Source organism: Leptidea sinapis, chromosome 1, assembly GCF_905404315.1.
Source record: "Leptidea sinapis chromosome 1, ilLepSina1.1, whole genome shotgun sequence".
NCBI classification, from domain to species: Eukaryota; Metazoa; Arthropoda; class Insecta; order Lepidoptera; family Pieridae; genus Leptidea; species Leptidea sinapis.
Window position 1 is genome coordinate 20169476 of NC_066265.1, and position 13404 is coordinate 20182879.

A 13404-nucleotide genomic window follows, 5' to 3' on the forward strand; every position below is an offset into this window, starting at 1 on the left:
TGGAATGTTATTGTGTAAAGATCACAAAATCCGCATTTAAAAATCGAAAAGCACTTACGAGAATATTTTCTTAAATGTAGGCTTAAATAACACAACATTCAAATAATAGTACACTACAACAACGTCTGTGTTTTACACAATTTTCAACAATACGTTATTTAAATTATTTTATTTTGAAAACAAACTAAAATAAACTAAATGTACACAACCACTCCTCCCAAGAGGCTGATCGCAACTGAGCTTTTCAGAGCTCTGACTTTTCATTTCGCGATTAATATTCACTGCAACCCCTCGGTTCCGGAATGTTAGCGCTGGCGGCCATATTGTGACGACTACTCAGGGCGGGCGGCATGCGAAGCCAAAAAAACGAGTTATTTATCTTTTGTAAAATAACAGTGTGAGGATTTAGTATCTTATAACTCTTTAAAACTGATATGACGTGTGACACACGTAGGTGGCTGAACTTATTAATAAACGTAATGTAAAGTTACTCCAAGTTTAAAATTACTTCTCCCTGTCATGTAATTCTGTTGTGACAAAGGTAAGAATATAAAGACAAAAAGTTTTAAATTTGGAACATCTTTACTCCGCGTTTATTAATAACACAGTATCTATCCAGACAATTAAATCCTTTACTAGTAATGGTTTTTTTTCCGAACTTGGACGATTCTATTTTTCTATTACGAATTGAATGTATTGTATAATTATAATAATTGTTTTCATTTAAGAGCGTAATTTAATTCTTTTGTCTGTATTTTTGTATTTAAAAATACACACATATACTAACAAGTGTTATCCAGAGTTAATATTGATAGAGATATTACAAACTTAACTTATGTTCTCTATTTGCCGCCTCAATGACGCTTAGAAATTCCGATTCTGGCTTTGCTGACTTCTTCCAATTGTTTCAAACCTTTCATATTATATTTATTGATACTATTTGCCTTAGCCCTTTTCGGTACATCATCATCATCATCAGTCTGAAGACGTGCACTGCTGGACAAAGATGGCCTCCCCAAAAGATCCCCACGACGTACTCCGGCGAACTTGACCAGATGGTCTGTCCATCATGTGGTGGGCCTACAAACACTGCATCTTCTGGTACGTGGTCGACTTTCAAGGACTTTCCTCCCCCACCGGCCATCTGTCCGTCCAACTATGTGCGATGCCCACTGCCACTTCAGTGTCGCAATAATTTGGGTTATTCGGTAAAAAACAACAAATCTTAGGTATGATAGTTGTTTTTGTGGAAGACGTATTTGTAAATAACTCAAAACAATACTCATTTGGAAATTGAATTCTATGATCTGACGATGTCATTAAACAAAGATGAACGATGATGAAGGAATATTTTAGCAATGGTAGAATTGTATAAATTATTGGCGCCAATTTACTTATTTCAATTGTGTACATTTATTTTTTCTTTAACCATTTATCTGAGGCCTTTAACCGCGAAGAGATGATAAAATATTTAATACTGTGAAGTCTAGAATGTGTCACGAATACAATGTTTACTGTCACGCAACTAGTAATGATATTTTTTGTGATTCTTACTACTAAATTTAAGAGTAATTTATATGAGGCTTCCATTTTTTATCAATATTTAATAGTATGTATGTATTTTTTTATGGAACAGGAGGACAAACGAGCGTACGGGTACGGGTCAGCTGGTGTTAAATGATCACCGCCGCCCACTTTCTCTTTTCTATTCTCTTGCAACACCAGAGGATTCACAGGAAGGTTGGACAGGAGCGTTGCCGGCGTCGTGGAAATTTTTAGGGGGAGGCCTTTGTCAAGCAGTGGACGTTTTCCGGCTGATGATGATGACCCATGTCGTATCGTCCAAGTAACACCGCAGAAGGAAGCTCATTTCACAGCTTTGTGGTACGTGGAAGAAAGCTTCTTGAAAACCGTACTGTGGAGGACCGTCACACATCCAGTTAAGTGTTGCCTACCTATAATTGGGTCTGCATCTCTCTTTTTGATATGAATTTGAATTCTCATCGTAACTAAGATTAAACCAGTTGGCAAACGTGGTGAATAAAACTCAAAATATTTAAGTAATAACAAACACACACGGTGTGACAATAATGTAGGATATGTTGAGGTTATGATATTAAATAATCTTAAACAGGTAAAGTCAGTTTAATATGTCTTAACTTTTTTACTGTTGCTTAAAAAATTTCTTTGATAAACGCGAGTGTTACACTTTTAAAGGATTTAAACGCGTGTAATTAATAATTGTAATGGTTTTACATTAGATTTTTGAGTAAAAGTTAAATTATTATTTTAGTTAACGCGACGTTTCAAGACCTTTCCAGATCTCGTTTTCAGGTATCAAAAATCAGTATCAGATGTCAGAAATGTAACTTTTACGCACAAATCTAATGTAAAACTGTTACAGTTACACGCGCTTAAAAGTGTTTTATTTAAAATAATTTCCTCAAATCAACTAACTATCGTATTCAAAGATGTGCATAGTGAAGGTAATTATAAAACTATATCACATTAGCGCGGGATCTAGATTCCTCAAGATTGTGGTTATTATGCAACGTGACATCGCGAATGTACGACTTTCACTTCCTGCGGCCTTGAGAGTAGCCTGTCATTGTCTGAAACTGTTTATTTGCTCGTTTTCATTCACTTTAAAATCAAGGGTAACTTAATACGTAAGTAATGGACCAACAACCGCACGTAGGTACACTTCCTAGATTTTGTTTATGTTAATAATGTAAGGTACTTTCCATTGATAATGTCGTACGTTTTGTTTTACTTGTAATATTGTTAATACAATGCAGTATTGTATACTTTAAAAGATACATTTTGAGGGATATATCTATACTAATATTATAAAGCTACAGTGTTTGTTTGTTTGTTTGTTTGAACGCGCTAATCTCTGGTACTACTGGTCCGATTTGAATGATTCTTTCAGTGTTGGGTAGTCCATTTATCGAGGAAGGCTATAGGCTGTTTGTTTGGCTGTATGTTTTTTTTTTCAAAATTAGGGATCCGTAATAAAATTGCTATTTTGTAACACAAGGTGTAAAATCGAAAACCTATTTTTGCGTGCGCTGCAATAACTATTGACAATAGAACAAAATGATGTACAGGCTATAATATAGGCAATATTTTATTACTTATAAAACTATCGCGTGAATTATACTTTATATGGCAAAACAACGTTTGCCGGGTCAGCTAGTAATTTAATATTAATGTTATATATTTTTGAGAATTATGTAGTTATTATTAGGTTTTCATGTTATTGACTTAGATCTAGTTAAATTATTTTTAAAACGATTTAAAACTAAATAATAAATACATTGAAACTAAACTAAAATAAACTATAATCTATATACGGATGGGGATTTTGTTTTTTATTCGGTTAAGTTTCAAAACCACGACTTTTCTCTTTTGAATTACCTATTCTCTGGCTAATATACATGTCAATTAATAAATAATACATTAAGACATACGCGGAGACGTTAAGGAAGTGCTCTTTTAATTTTTTCTTAAGTACTACGCCACAAGTTAGGATATCATCCCCACTATCTGGATGTGTGGCGGTCCTCCACAGTGCGGTTTTCAAGGAGCTTTCTTCCTCGTACTACGAAGCTGTGGAATGAGCTACCTTGTGCGGTGTTTCCGAGACGATACGACATGGGTACCTTCAAAAAAAGCGCGTACACCTTCCTTAAAGGCCGGCAACGCTCTTGTGATTCCTCTGGTGTTGCAAGAGAATGTGGGCGGCGGTGATCACTTAACACCAGGTGACCCGTTCGCTCGTTTGTCCCCCTATTCCATAAAAAAAAAAATACTACTTTATAGTCATTTTTATTCTCTCTTAACCATTCTATACTGTTAAAAATATTAGGCACAACATATTCCCTTAATCTTTCCCCGTAGTAGTTACATATGTTTGGTATTATATATTCCTGATATTTTTTCTAAAATTGTCTCTCAGATTAAAAGGTTCAAAATCTTTTGTTATTAAAAAGTTAACTTTCTTAGTTACTGGCAGTATCTTATATTTTAGTAGAAGGCTTCCGACTTGCAAAGGTTGTGTTCACAAGCGACATTTTCCCTGCAGTACGTAAACGTACGTAAAGTTCATTTAAAACCTTTCCTCTAAAAAAAAAATATAAAAATATAAATAACTAACGATATGTATAGTATATATAATATATTTTGTTTATTTTCAAGCTTTAACTATTAAATCAGAAATCACTCGATTAACATATTTTACACACACCTTGGGTCCTACCCATGAGTACTTTTTATTTCGAAAACTACAAGATTTCCCGAATTTAATTCAGAAGTCGCGGGCACAGAATATACTCATCATAAATAAGCCTATCCATTAGGTAATTACATGTTTTTACTACACGTCAAATTTAAACAAGACCGTTATAGTTATTGAGTTATAAAAAGACATAGTTACCGAGTGGTTAGCGATCCTACCTACTAAGCTAGAGATCCCGGGTTCGAATCCCGGTAGGTGCAAGCATTTATATGATGAATATGGATGTTTGTTTCCGAGTCATGGATGTTTAAATGTATTTATGTATGTTTATACGAATTTATGTATGTTTAAGTAAGTATATTGTATTAAATATATCATTGTCTTGTAACCCATAACACAGGCTATATATGCTTAACTTGGGGCAAGATAATTTGTGTAAAAAGTGTGTCAATATTATTAATATTATATATTATTATTATAGTTATAAATAAAAATTTCGAAAATCGTAAGATTGGTGTCAGAGAGTTTATTTCTCAGAAAATTTCACATAAATATCACTACGGACAGAGTCTACAAATTCTTAATAGTAGTTATATATAAATTATTACCAAAATGAGTTAGTTAGTTTGTTCGCTTCAACTACATAGCCAATAATAACAATTATTGCTTGTATATTAATGTATCCATTAGCCAATCACATGATCACACACCAATTTTCATAAAGATCGTGCAAGTCGTTCTTGAGTTATACACACAGCCAAAGAGAAAGACAAACAGACAGAAAGTCATAGAATATGTGTCAATCATGAAAAGTTCACTTAATATCACCAAAATTCACAATCACTACATATAGTAAAACAAAGTCCTCCGCCGCGTCTGTCTCTTCGCGATAAACTTAAAAACTACTGCACCGATTTTTATGCTATTTCACCTACGGATATTGTGGTTTTCGAGGAAGGTTTGAGCATATAGAGCATATAATTTGTTAAGTTTTTATATATATTAACGATATTTGTTGGAGGTGTCGGAAAAAATAAGCCGTCTAACGAAAACGCTGTCTAAACCCTTTAAAATATAACAAAATAATGTACAGTGGAATTATGTATCTTATAAAGATCTACAGAAAAGTCCGCGATGGCATATGTCTATCGCTTAAAGATAACATACTATATCCATTTTAATTCAAATTCAAATTCAAATATTTTTATTCAAAATAGGATGTGACATCACTAAAACGCACGTGATCACGTCAAAAAAGTACCACCCATTCCAAAATGAATGCCTCACACCTGAGAAGAATGGGCGCAACAAACTCAGCGGGCTTATTTTTCATCGAATAAATATTTACAAAGTAATATTGTACAATTAAACTTATTATTTAATAGCCTGAGGGCGGTCACATCATTCCCAATCTGTGGTATCATTAAGAAAGTCATTTATGTTATAGTAACCTTTACCACACAAACGTTTTTAACAATTCTTTTGAATAACGTAATACTTTTGTTTTGAACATTTTCTGGGATCTTGTTGTAAAAGCATATACATCGCCCCACAAAAGACTTACTAACTCGACTTAGCCGAGTAGTAGGCATCATAAGTTTATGTCTGTTCCTGGTGCTAACATTATGGTTATGAAAGTTTCTAGCAAATTCACTTATGTGCCTATGAGCATACATTACATTATCAAGAATACATTAATAATTCTTAAACAATAGGCAATGTTAAATCGTATTATAAAAGCTGTTTACACAAATACGATACTAATCCTTATCATATAACTACTAATTATAAAATCATTCATTTAAAATGGCTTTATACGACATTATTCCAGAATACTTAGGTACATAATTTTTTTTTTCAATTGACAGAACAGCGTCTGTCGGTTCAGCTAGTAAGATATAATTATTTTTTACTTTTACAGTGTGTTAGTTTAATACATAAATATGAAACAATTTAAAATATAAAAAGGTTCGCACTCTCACGGAATGCGAGAGGTCGCGGATTCGAGTCCCGCATCGCTCATAAGTTTTTGATTTCAATTGTACCTACTAATGGCCCAGCACACAAACATTTTACTAATACCAAAGGTATGGAGAGTTTCAAACATTGCATTTGGCTCCATACCTACTTTGTGTGATGCAATCACAGCGATTCGGTTCTCTTTATCACCCCACTCCATTTTAATATCGCAAAATATTGTACATTGTATTGGCGCCAAAATGAGAAAACTTAATGAACAATCATATAAAAATGACAGATTCCAAATTCAAATGTAATATTTTGTTTATTTTTAATTATAACATTATTTATAGCCAGACTAAGTACCTACATAACAAATTAGTTTGTAAGATGCTGCATTAAATATATGAATTGTGTTCAAAGTTAAGAAGCGTTTTAAAAATGAAATATTTCATTAAAAAAATATAAAAATAAACTGTTTAAATATAAATTATATATTGGGTGCATCAACCTTTAGAGCTTGAATTCATGGTTTGTGTATGTATACTTCGTGATTACTGTAATAGTTAGAAGTCGCATCCAACAAACATTAGGGGTTGAAGTATTTAAATGCCGATTTGTACTGAATAATTGTGTGTTTTTTTTTTTTTTTTTTTTTTTTTTTTTTTTTTTTTTAATGTAACGTATATATAAATATAATAATTACCATTGTTATATTTATATATATGTTACATTATTGCTGCCGTCTAATAGGAAGGTCATTTATGCCTTTGCGATAGAACTGTGGTGATCTAGATTCGACAAACTGTGCGAAAGCATTTTGTACTGCCTCCTGAGATGGAAACTTTTTATAACATAGAAAATATCCAAATTACGAAAAAAATGGTTGTCCGTTGGAGCAAGGTCTGGCGAAAACAGAGGGTGACGAATGGTTTCTAATTGCAGTTGCTGTAGAGTTAAAACGGTTCCTCTTGCTATTATTATTTTGAATTTGGCACAGTAGACATCCGCCGTAGGCAATATAGTGAATAACACCATGCTAAGACCACCAAACAGTTAATAACCTTTTTATTGGTAAGCTTTGCATTAGGATACTGCAACCTGGGGTTGACCTGGGGTCAGCAATTGCATTTCTTACGGTTTAAATCTTAAAGAATCCACTTTTCATCGCATGTCACAATTCGTTTCAATATAATTTCATTTTTGTATCATATTTTCAACACGTGTTTCTTTCTGCATATGAGTCAAATCATGAGGCACATATTTTTCATATTATTTTATTTAATTGATTTGAAATTGTTAAAACTTGCCGCTAATTCCTGGTTAGTTTTGCTCGGATCGGCTTCCACCATCTCTTTCAATTCTTGCTATTCACCTGTGTGGGTGGTCTTCAAAATGGTTCGTTCTTTAAATCAAAGTTTTCACTACGAAAGCGTTTACACCAAAATTGTGTAAGTAAAATGTATTTTCGCAATCGCATGGTGCGATCATTAGCAGTCTCCTCTCCAAACGCAATATTGTAATAATTGTGAGCTGTTTCTACCGCGTTAGGGCTTGCCTCGGAACTCGTACTCAAAAATTACTCGAATTTTCGAAGTATCCATCTTCCTTGTCTAAGCTGTATAAAAAAAAAACAAACTGAAAGTCGATAATCGAATGTTGCACATTTTTTAAAAGAAGAACTACATAGTTACCATGTGAAAAAAGATTCACTCAAATATCTCAAAGCATGAAGGTTATATTGCAATAAAACGGCAATTTCAAACTTTAACCCCTATTTCAATGATTTATTAACTATATTTGTATATACAGGTCAACTAGTAGGAAAGAGAGGTCACATAGAAAAAACAATCATTTAAAAAAAATATGGGTAAATTTGATATATATTGTGCATAAATTTAGCCGTTAACTTTTTTATGCTGTACAATGTCGATTGTACTATTCAACTTCGACTCTTAGCACAAACTAGGTTAGCACTCATATTACAATAGTACTCATTACTTGGCGGTGGCGTAATTTCAGTATCTTATATTTTTACCGGGTGAAGTCGGGGCCATCTAATAATTTCTCGTCAAGCGAATGAAGTTACTCGTAAGTATTTAAATATGCTATTGCTTAAGAAGATCAGAAAAATACGTTAGAGTTATATAATTTTACAACAGAACTGGCTAGGCCAGATTTGAATATTAATATAATATAACATTATAGTAGTAGAGGCAGACAAAACTGGGAAAATACGTCGAGATATCAAGTTATTTTTATAGGTCCAGTCAAAGTTGCCAAATATGTTCATTGACCTTGCCTTAAATGACATAAAAGCTTTATTAGTTTATGAGACAATATTCTTAGATTTGCCCTAGCCAAATCATGTCAAATTAATCTATATATATAAAAATGAATTGCTGTTCGTTAGTCTCGCTAAAATTCGAGAACGGCTGGACCGATTTGGCTCATTTTGGTCTTGAATTAATTGTGGAAGGTCAGAGAAGATTTAAAAGGTGAATAAATATGAAAATGCTCATAATTTTTCGTTGATGTGTCCCCCGACGTTCAGAAATCTAATTAAAATAATAGAATGAATAACTATTTAGAATTTTTAAATCTTTCTAACTTTCTCGGGAGCTAAAAAATAAACTTAATTTTAGGTAACTGTATTAGGTAGATTAACTACAGTGGTTAACTATCCGTCAGATTATTTTTATGTAGATTGATAAGTCTGAAGATTTGTCCAAAAATAAAATTTCAGAACCTAACCAGCAAAACAAAACAAAAAGCCTATCACAAAGCTTTAAATTGATTAACAGACTGTATCATAACTGTGTGTTTATCAATATCATCAATTGAAACCTTATAAATATCCAGTATTTCAGGAAAACTCTGTTTTGTAAATAAGGAATATCATGTGTAATTAATCGAAAATAATAATAAAACTTCATTCGTACCGAGAATTTTTTTATTTTTGTTTTTATACAAAAGGATTCCTTTTGTTTGTTTTAAGTTTATTTTATACAAAAGTTTAGGTATTTTATTTATCCATTGAGGCGGTACGAAGTCTGCCAGCTAGTATCATATATTTATCCAAAAATTATTTATTCATAAAATCACTGTGAAAGTATATCATTTACCACTATTTCGGAATGCTTTACTGAAAAGAAGTGGCAAGAAACTCTTTGTCTTTAGTATTTGTATCTCATATTTACAGTGATGGAACAAAAATACTTCGAACTTCGATTCATGAGATAATAAATAAAACTCAAAGAATTAATGAGTGCAGTAGATGCATCAATCTGTATGTCGCAGGGAAATGATAATAACAGAGATTTGGGAAATTGCCTAAGTGATTTGATCAAATCACGAAGTATGTTTAAAAAAACAACACGATTTTATCATTTCTCTAAACAAATCTAGTGATTTGATCAAATGCCAGGGTTGATTCCGTGAAATGACAATGAGTGACGCGACTAGAAGAACTTAGGATGTAAAAGGGAGCGAAGCGAGCATCAGACTTGAGTCATACCCCGACCCGGACAGGTTAAGTGGAATGGGTTGGCAACCCATTCGGGGGGTTTTTTTTAGTAATATGGGCCCCGCAATCTATCTATGGGCTTCTTCTTAGCCTTTAGAGAAACTTTTATCTGTTTTGAGGTTAGGTTACATTAATTTGATTTTCAAGAAACTGGTGCGTTATTTTAATATCTTTCATCATATCCCTATATACGAGTACCATCGTTTTTATCATATCCCTCCATACATATACAAATACAAACTATGAATAAATAAAAGTATTTTAGAACGCGACCAACAACAAGTTGTTTACATTTAGAAGGAGAACAAATGAATCCTTTACGTAAAGGATATAAAAAATATTTATGAATAATCTTTTCATTTGTTATTGTAACCTTCTGATAAATTATACTTAACGATATACTGGTTTATGGTAACCGGAAATATAATACACACAATAAATATACAAAAAACATTTTTTGCATCTTTACTAAATATTATTGATTACTTACCATTTTCATACGTGAAAAATATTATGTTGAAATATTAACAAAAAAAAGTAAGAAAACAAAATAAAAATGTTCCTATAAGAAATAAAGAGAATAAAAAATATCTTATAATTTATCAAAACTTATGATAAAACCCTTTAAAAGAATTCGTAAGTTTTTTGACAACCTTCGACTGCTATGTCTATACATTTCTGATTGTGTCATTCATCTGTCCCATTCTGACAAGCGGGTCTTGTCTGGGGACTTGTCAATAATATTGTACCATATTTAATGAAAAAATATTCGTTTTATTAAATTACTTCTGCTTTTTACATATCAGTCTTATATAATAACAAAATCTTACCGATGATAAGTCACACCATCTTTTTTTGTGTGGTTAATGTATTATTTATAGCACACTTAGGATTGTTGATTGACACACGACTAAGGAGAAAGGTGTGCTTACATTGGCTTTAAGCACACTTTTGCCGTTCCGTTTTCTGACTGTAATGATATGTCCATATGTATAGAACGTCATTGTCACCTCTGTTAATTTAAAGATATAGTTAATTGATTGTTTGAGCAAAAAATATGGAAGTTATCATAACAGGCGTAGAATTTAAAATGTTTTTTCAAAAAGCAATGATTATAGTACCTACTGGGTTTCGTAGAAAATAATAATCTCAACTTTTTCATGATTAGTTCATAATTTAAACGAATTTAGAATTTTTCAACCTGTTCAAGTTCCAAAATACTGTATGTTAATAATTCAATATCTGTACACATATACAGCCTAGCGAAACTCTAAGAAAAAACCGATTGTATCAGATTGTATACTATGTGCAGGCATTGATAGATTGACAGATGACAGCTATAATCTTGTAAAAACGGAGATACCCAAAAATCCACTACGTTTTATGCAACTGTTCGCCTTCAAACTAAGACGGATTATACTTCGTCGCCATTTTGTTACTACTATTTCAAACTTATGTCATATCTCACTGCACGTTTCATAGTAAACTAAATTTCTATTTTTACTTAGGCAGCCCCACCTCTTATAACGTAGAATTTACATCCTCTTTGCACATATATCCCAGTAACATAGCGATAGTAATAGTGATAGTGGATACTGATAATCATATTTACAATCAGTTCAATTAAACTTTAACATTAGAAATATAAAAAAGAATATATTGAAAAAAGTGTTTAAAACTCCTGACAAAAAAAAAACGACGCATTGCATTAAGAAAACAAAAAAAAAATCATCAATATTAATAAACCAATGAACATAAAGAATGATTATTTTGGCTCACAATAATTTCTTTTTAAATTAGAGTAATCATCAATCTCTCAAAGTGACTCCTTACTTCAAAACATCTTTGGTGTCATGAGAATATAATGTTGAATATTTATTTAAATTTCGTAATGTGTTAACGCAAACAACAGGCTCGTCTTGAGATATTACTAACTACCGATGATATTACTATACAAATTTACAGTTAGGACTTTTAAGGGTTGTCATATAGCCTATAATTGCTTGAAGATGTTTGGATTTTAGGGTAAAACACAGTTGCGACTTTACAAGCAAATTCCATTTCACTGAATTGGTTGATCGGTGGTGTTTATATGAAAATAAAATTGTATTAGTTAATTTAAGGCTTAGTTAATTTGTTTGATTGCAATTTTATGAGGTTAGATTATTATTTATTTACTTGAAATAACAAAAATTAATGTTCAGATTATAATAAACACAAAGATGAATTGTTGAATGATTATTCAACTTATAATTATCGTTAAGTAATGTTTCGTACTAAATAATTTTGTCACTAAAAAAGCCTACGTGCGTAGGTTTTTTATGATAAAATAGTAAAAAAATTTGTTCATAAGTTTAATCTTACGATTGAGATAAATTAAGGGAAATAACACGCAATTTGAAACATCTTCAACATGACATCATCTTCTATGAAGTAAACGACCTTCACGAGTTCATTTACATATTATTTATTTTTATTTACTGATCTCACCTTTCTCATGAGAATCAAACCAGACTGTACCAGACGTGAATTCAGACTGTCACCTCGATGTCTCATGTTCTTTTATTGACTTATTTAGTTAAGTTATTCTGTTAAGTTAAAAATTCTGTTTTGTATTTAAAACTGTTAAATTTGTATAAATTCTCGCTAAGCCAATATTGCGGAGAGAGAGAATATTTAGTAGTAAAATTTAAAAAAGCCTTAAGTTTTTTTTATATCTCAACTTAAATAACTTATAGAATTCAAGAGCGAAATTAGCCAAATCGGTCCAGCCGTTCTCGAGTTTTAGCGATACTAACGAACAGCAGTTCATTTATATATATACATAATTTAAAATCAACAATAAAAAAGCTCATAATGAAAACTCGATATGTATTTGGAACCAACTGCCACCCCTTCTAGTTTATTAATGTTAATTCTACACAAAAATCTTAAACTCTTAAAAATATTAGTTCTGTCACCTAGCATAATAATATAACCTTTACTTTTCAGAATTACTGTAATATGTTGTTATTGTTGAATAAAATTTACAGCTACCCACATATTCACGCTTTTTACTCTCTACTACCTTCTACTCAACTCATAGTAATGAATTTATAAGTTAATTGTATATAAAAATACAATTATGTTAAGGTGGTACGACGTGTAATGATATTTACGGATAAAAATTTGAATTAGAACTTTTTATTCCCAGGACAAGAAAAAAATGGATGATCCAACTGTAAAAATAGCATCACCATTATGATTTTCTAATGATAAATGACAACAGTGGAGTGATTGGCTAGTATTTTATTATGACAATAAAGGACGAGACGAGAAGGACGTTCAGCTGATGGTAATTGATACGGCCTGCCCATTACAATGTAGTGCTGATCAGGATTCTTGAAAATCTTAAAAATTCTTATCGGTACTACAATTGCGCTCCTCTCCTTGAGACATAAGATGTTAAGTCTCGTTTGCCCAGTAATTTCACTAGCTACGGTGCCCTTTACTCATAATCTAGCCGGCATCCTGTGCAAAGGAGCCTCCATGCATCTTGCGTTGGGCAAGACGATGTACGGTTAAATTTTAATACAATAGTAATATGATTGCATTACAAATGACATTATCAGCATCAAGACAATCGTTTTTATAAGTCGTTTCAAATTAGTAGTAGTTTCGTAGTATTTATATTAAAATC

General features: G+C 31.9%; 1 protein-coding gene across 2 annotated transcripts in view; it reads right to left on the reverse strand.

The window, feature by feature from the left end:
* Window positions 1-13404, reverse strand: part of LOC126978165 (elongation of very long chain fatty acids protein 1) — a 53601-nt gene that overhangs the window by 11271 nt on the left and 28926 nt on the right. Inside the window, exon 1 of one of the 2 annotated variants that reach the window (XM_050827009.1) lies at window positions 59-223. The exons of the other annotated variant lie outside the window; for it this stretch is intronic. The gene's annotated coding sequence lies outside the window, so the exon portion shown is untranslated. Of the gene's footprint in view, window positions 1-58; window positions 224-13404 lie in introns of those variants that run through there. 2 annotated transcript variants of the gene reach the window in all.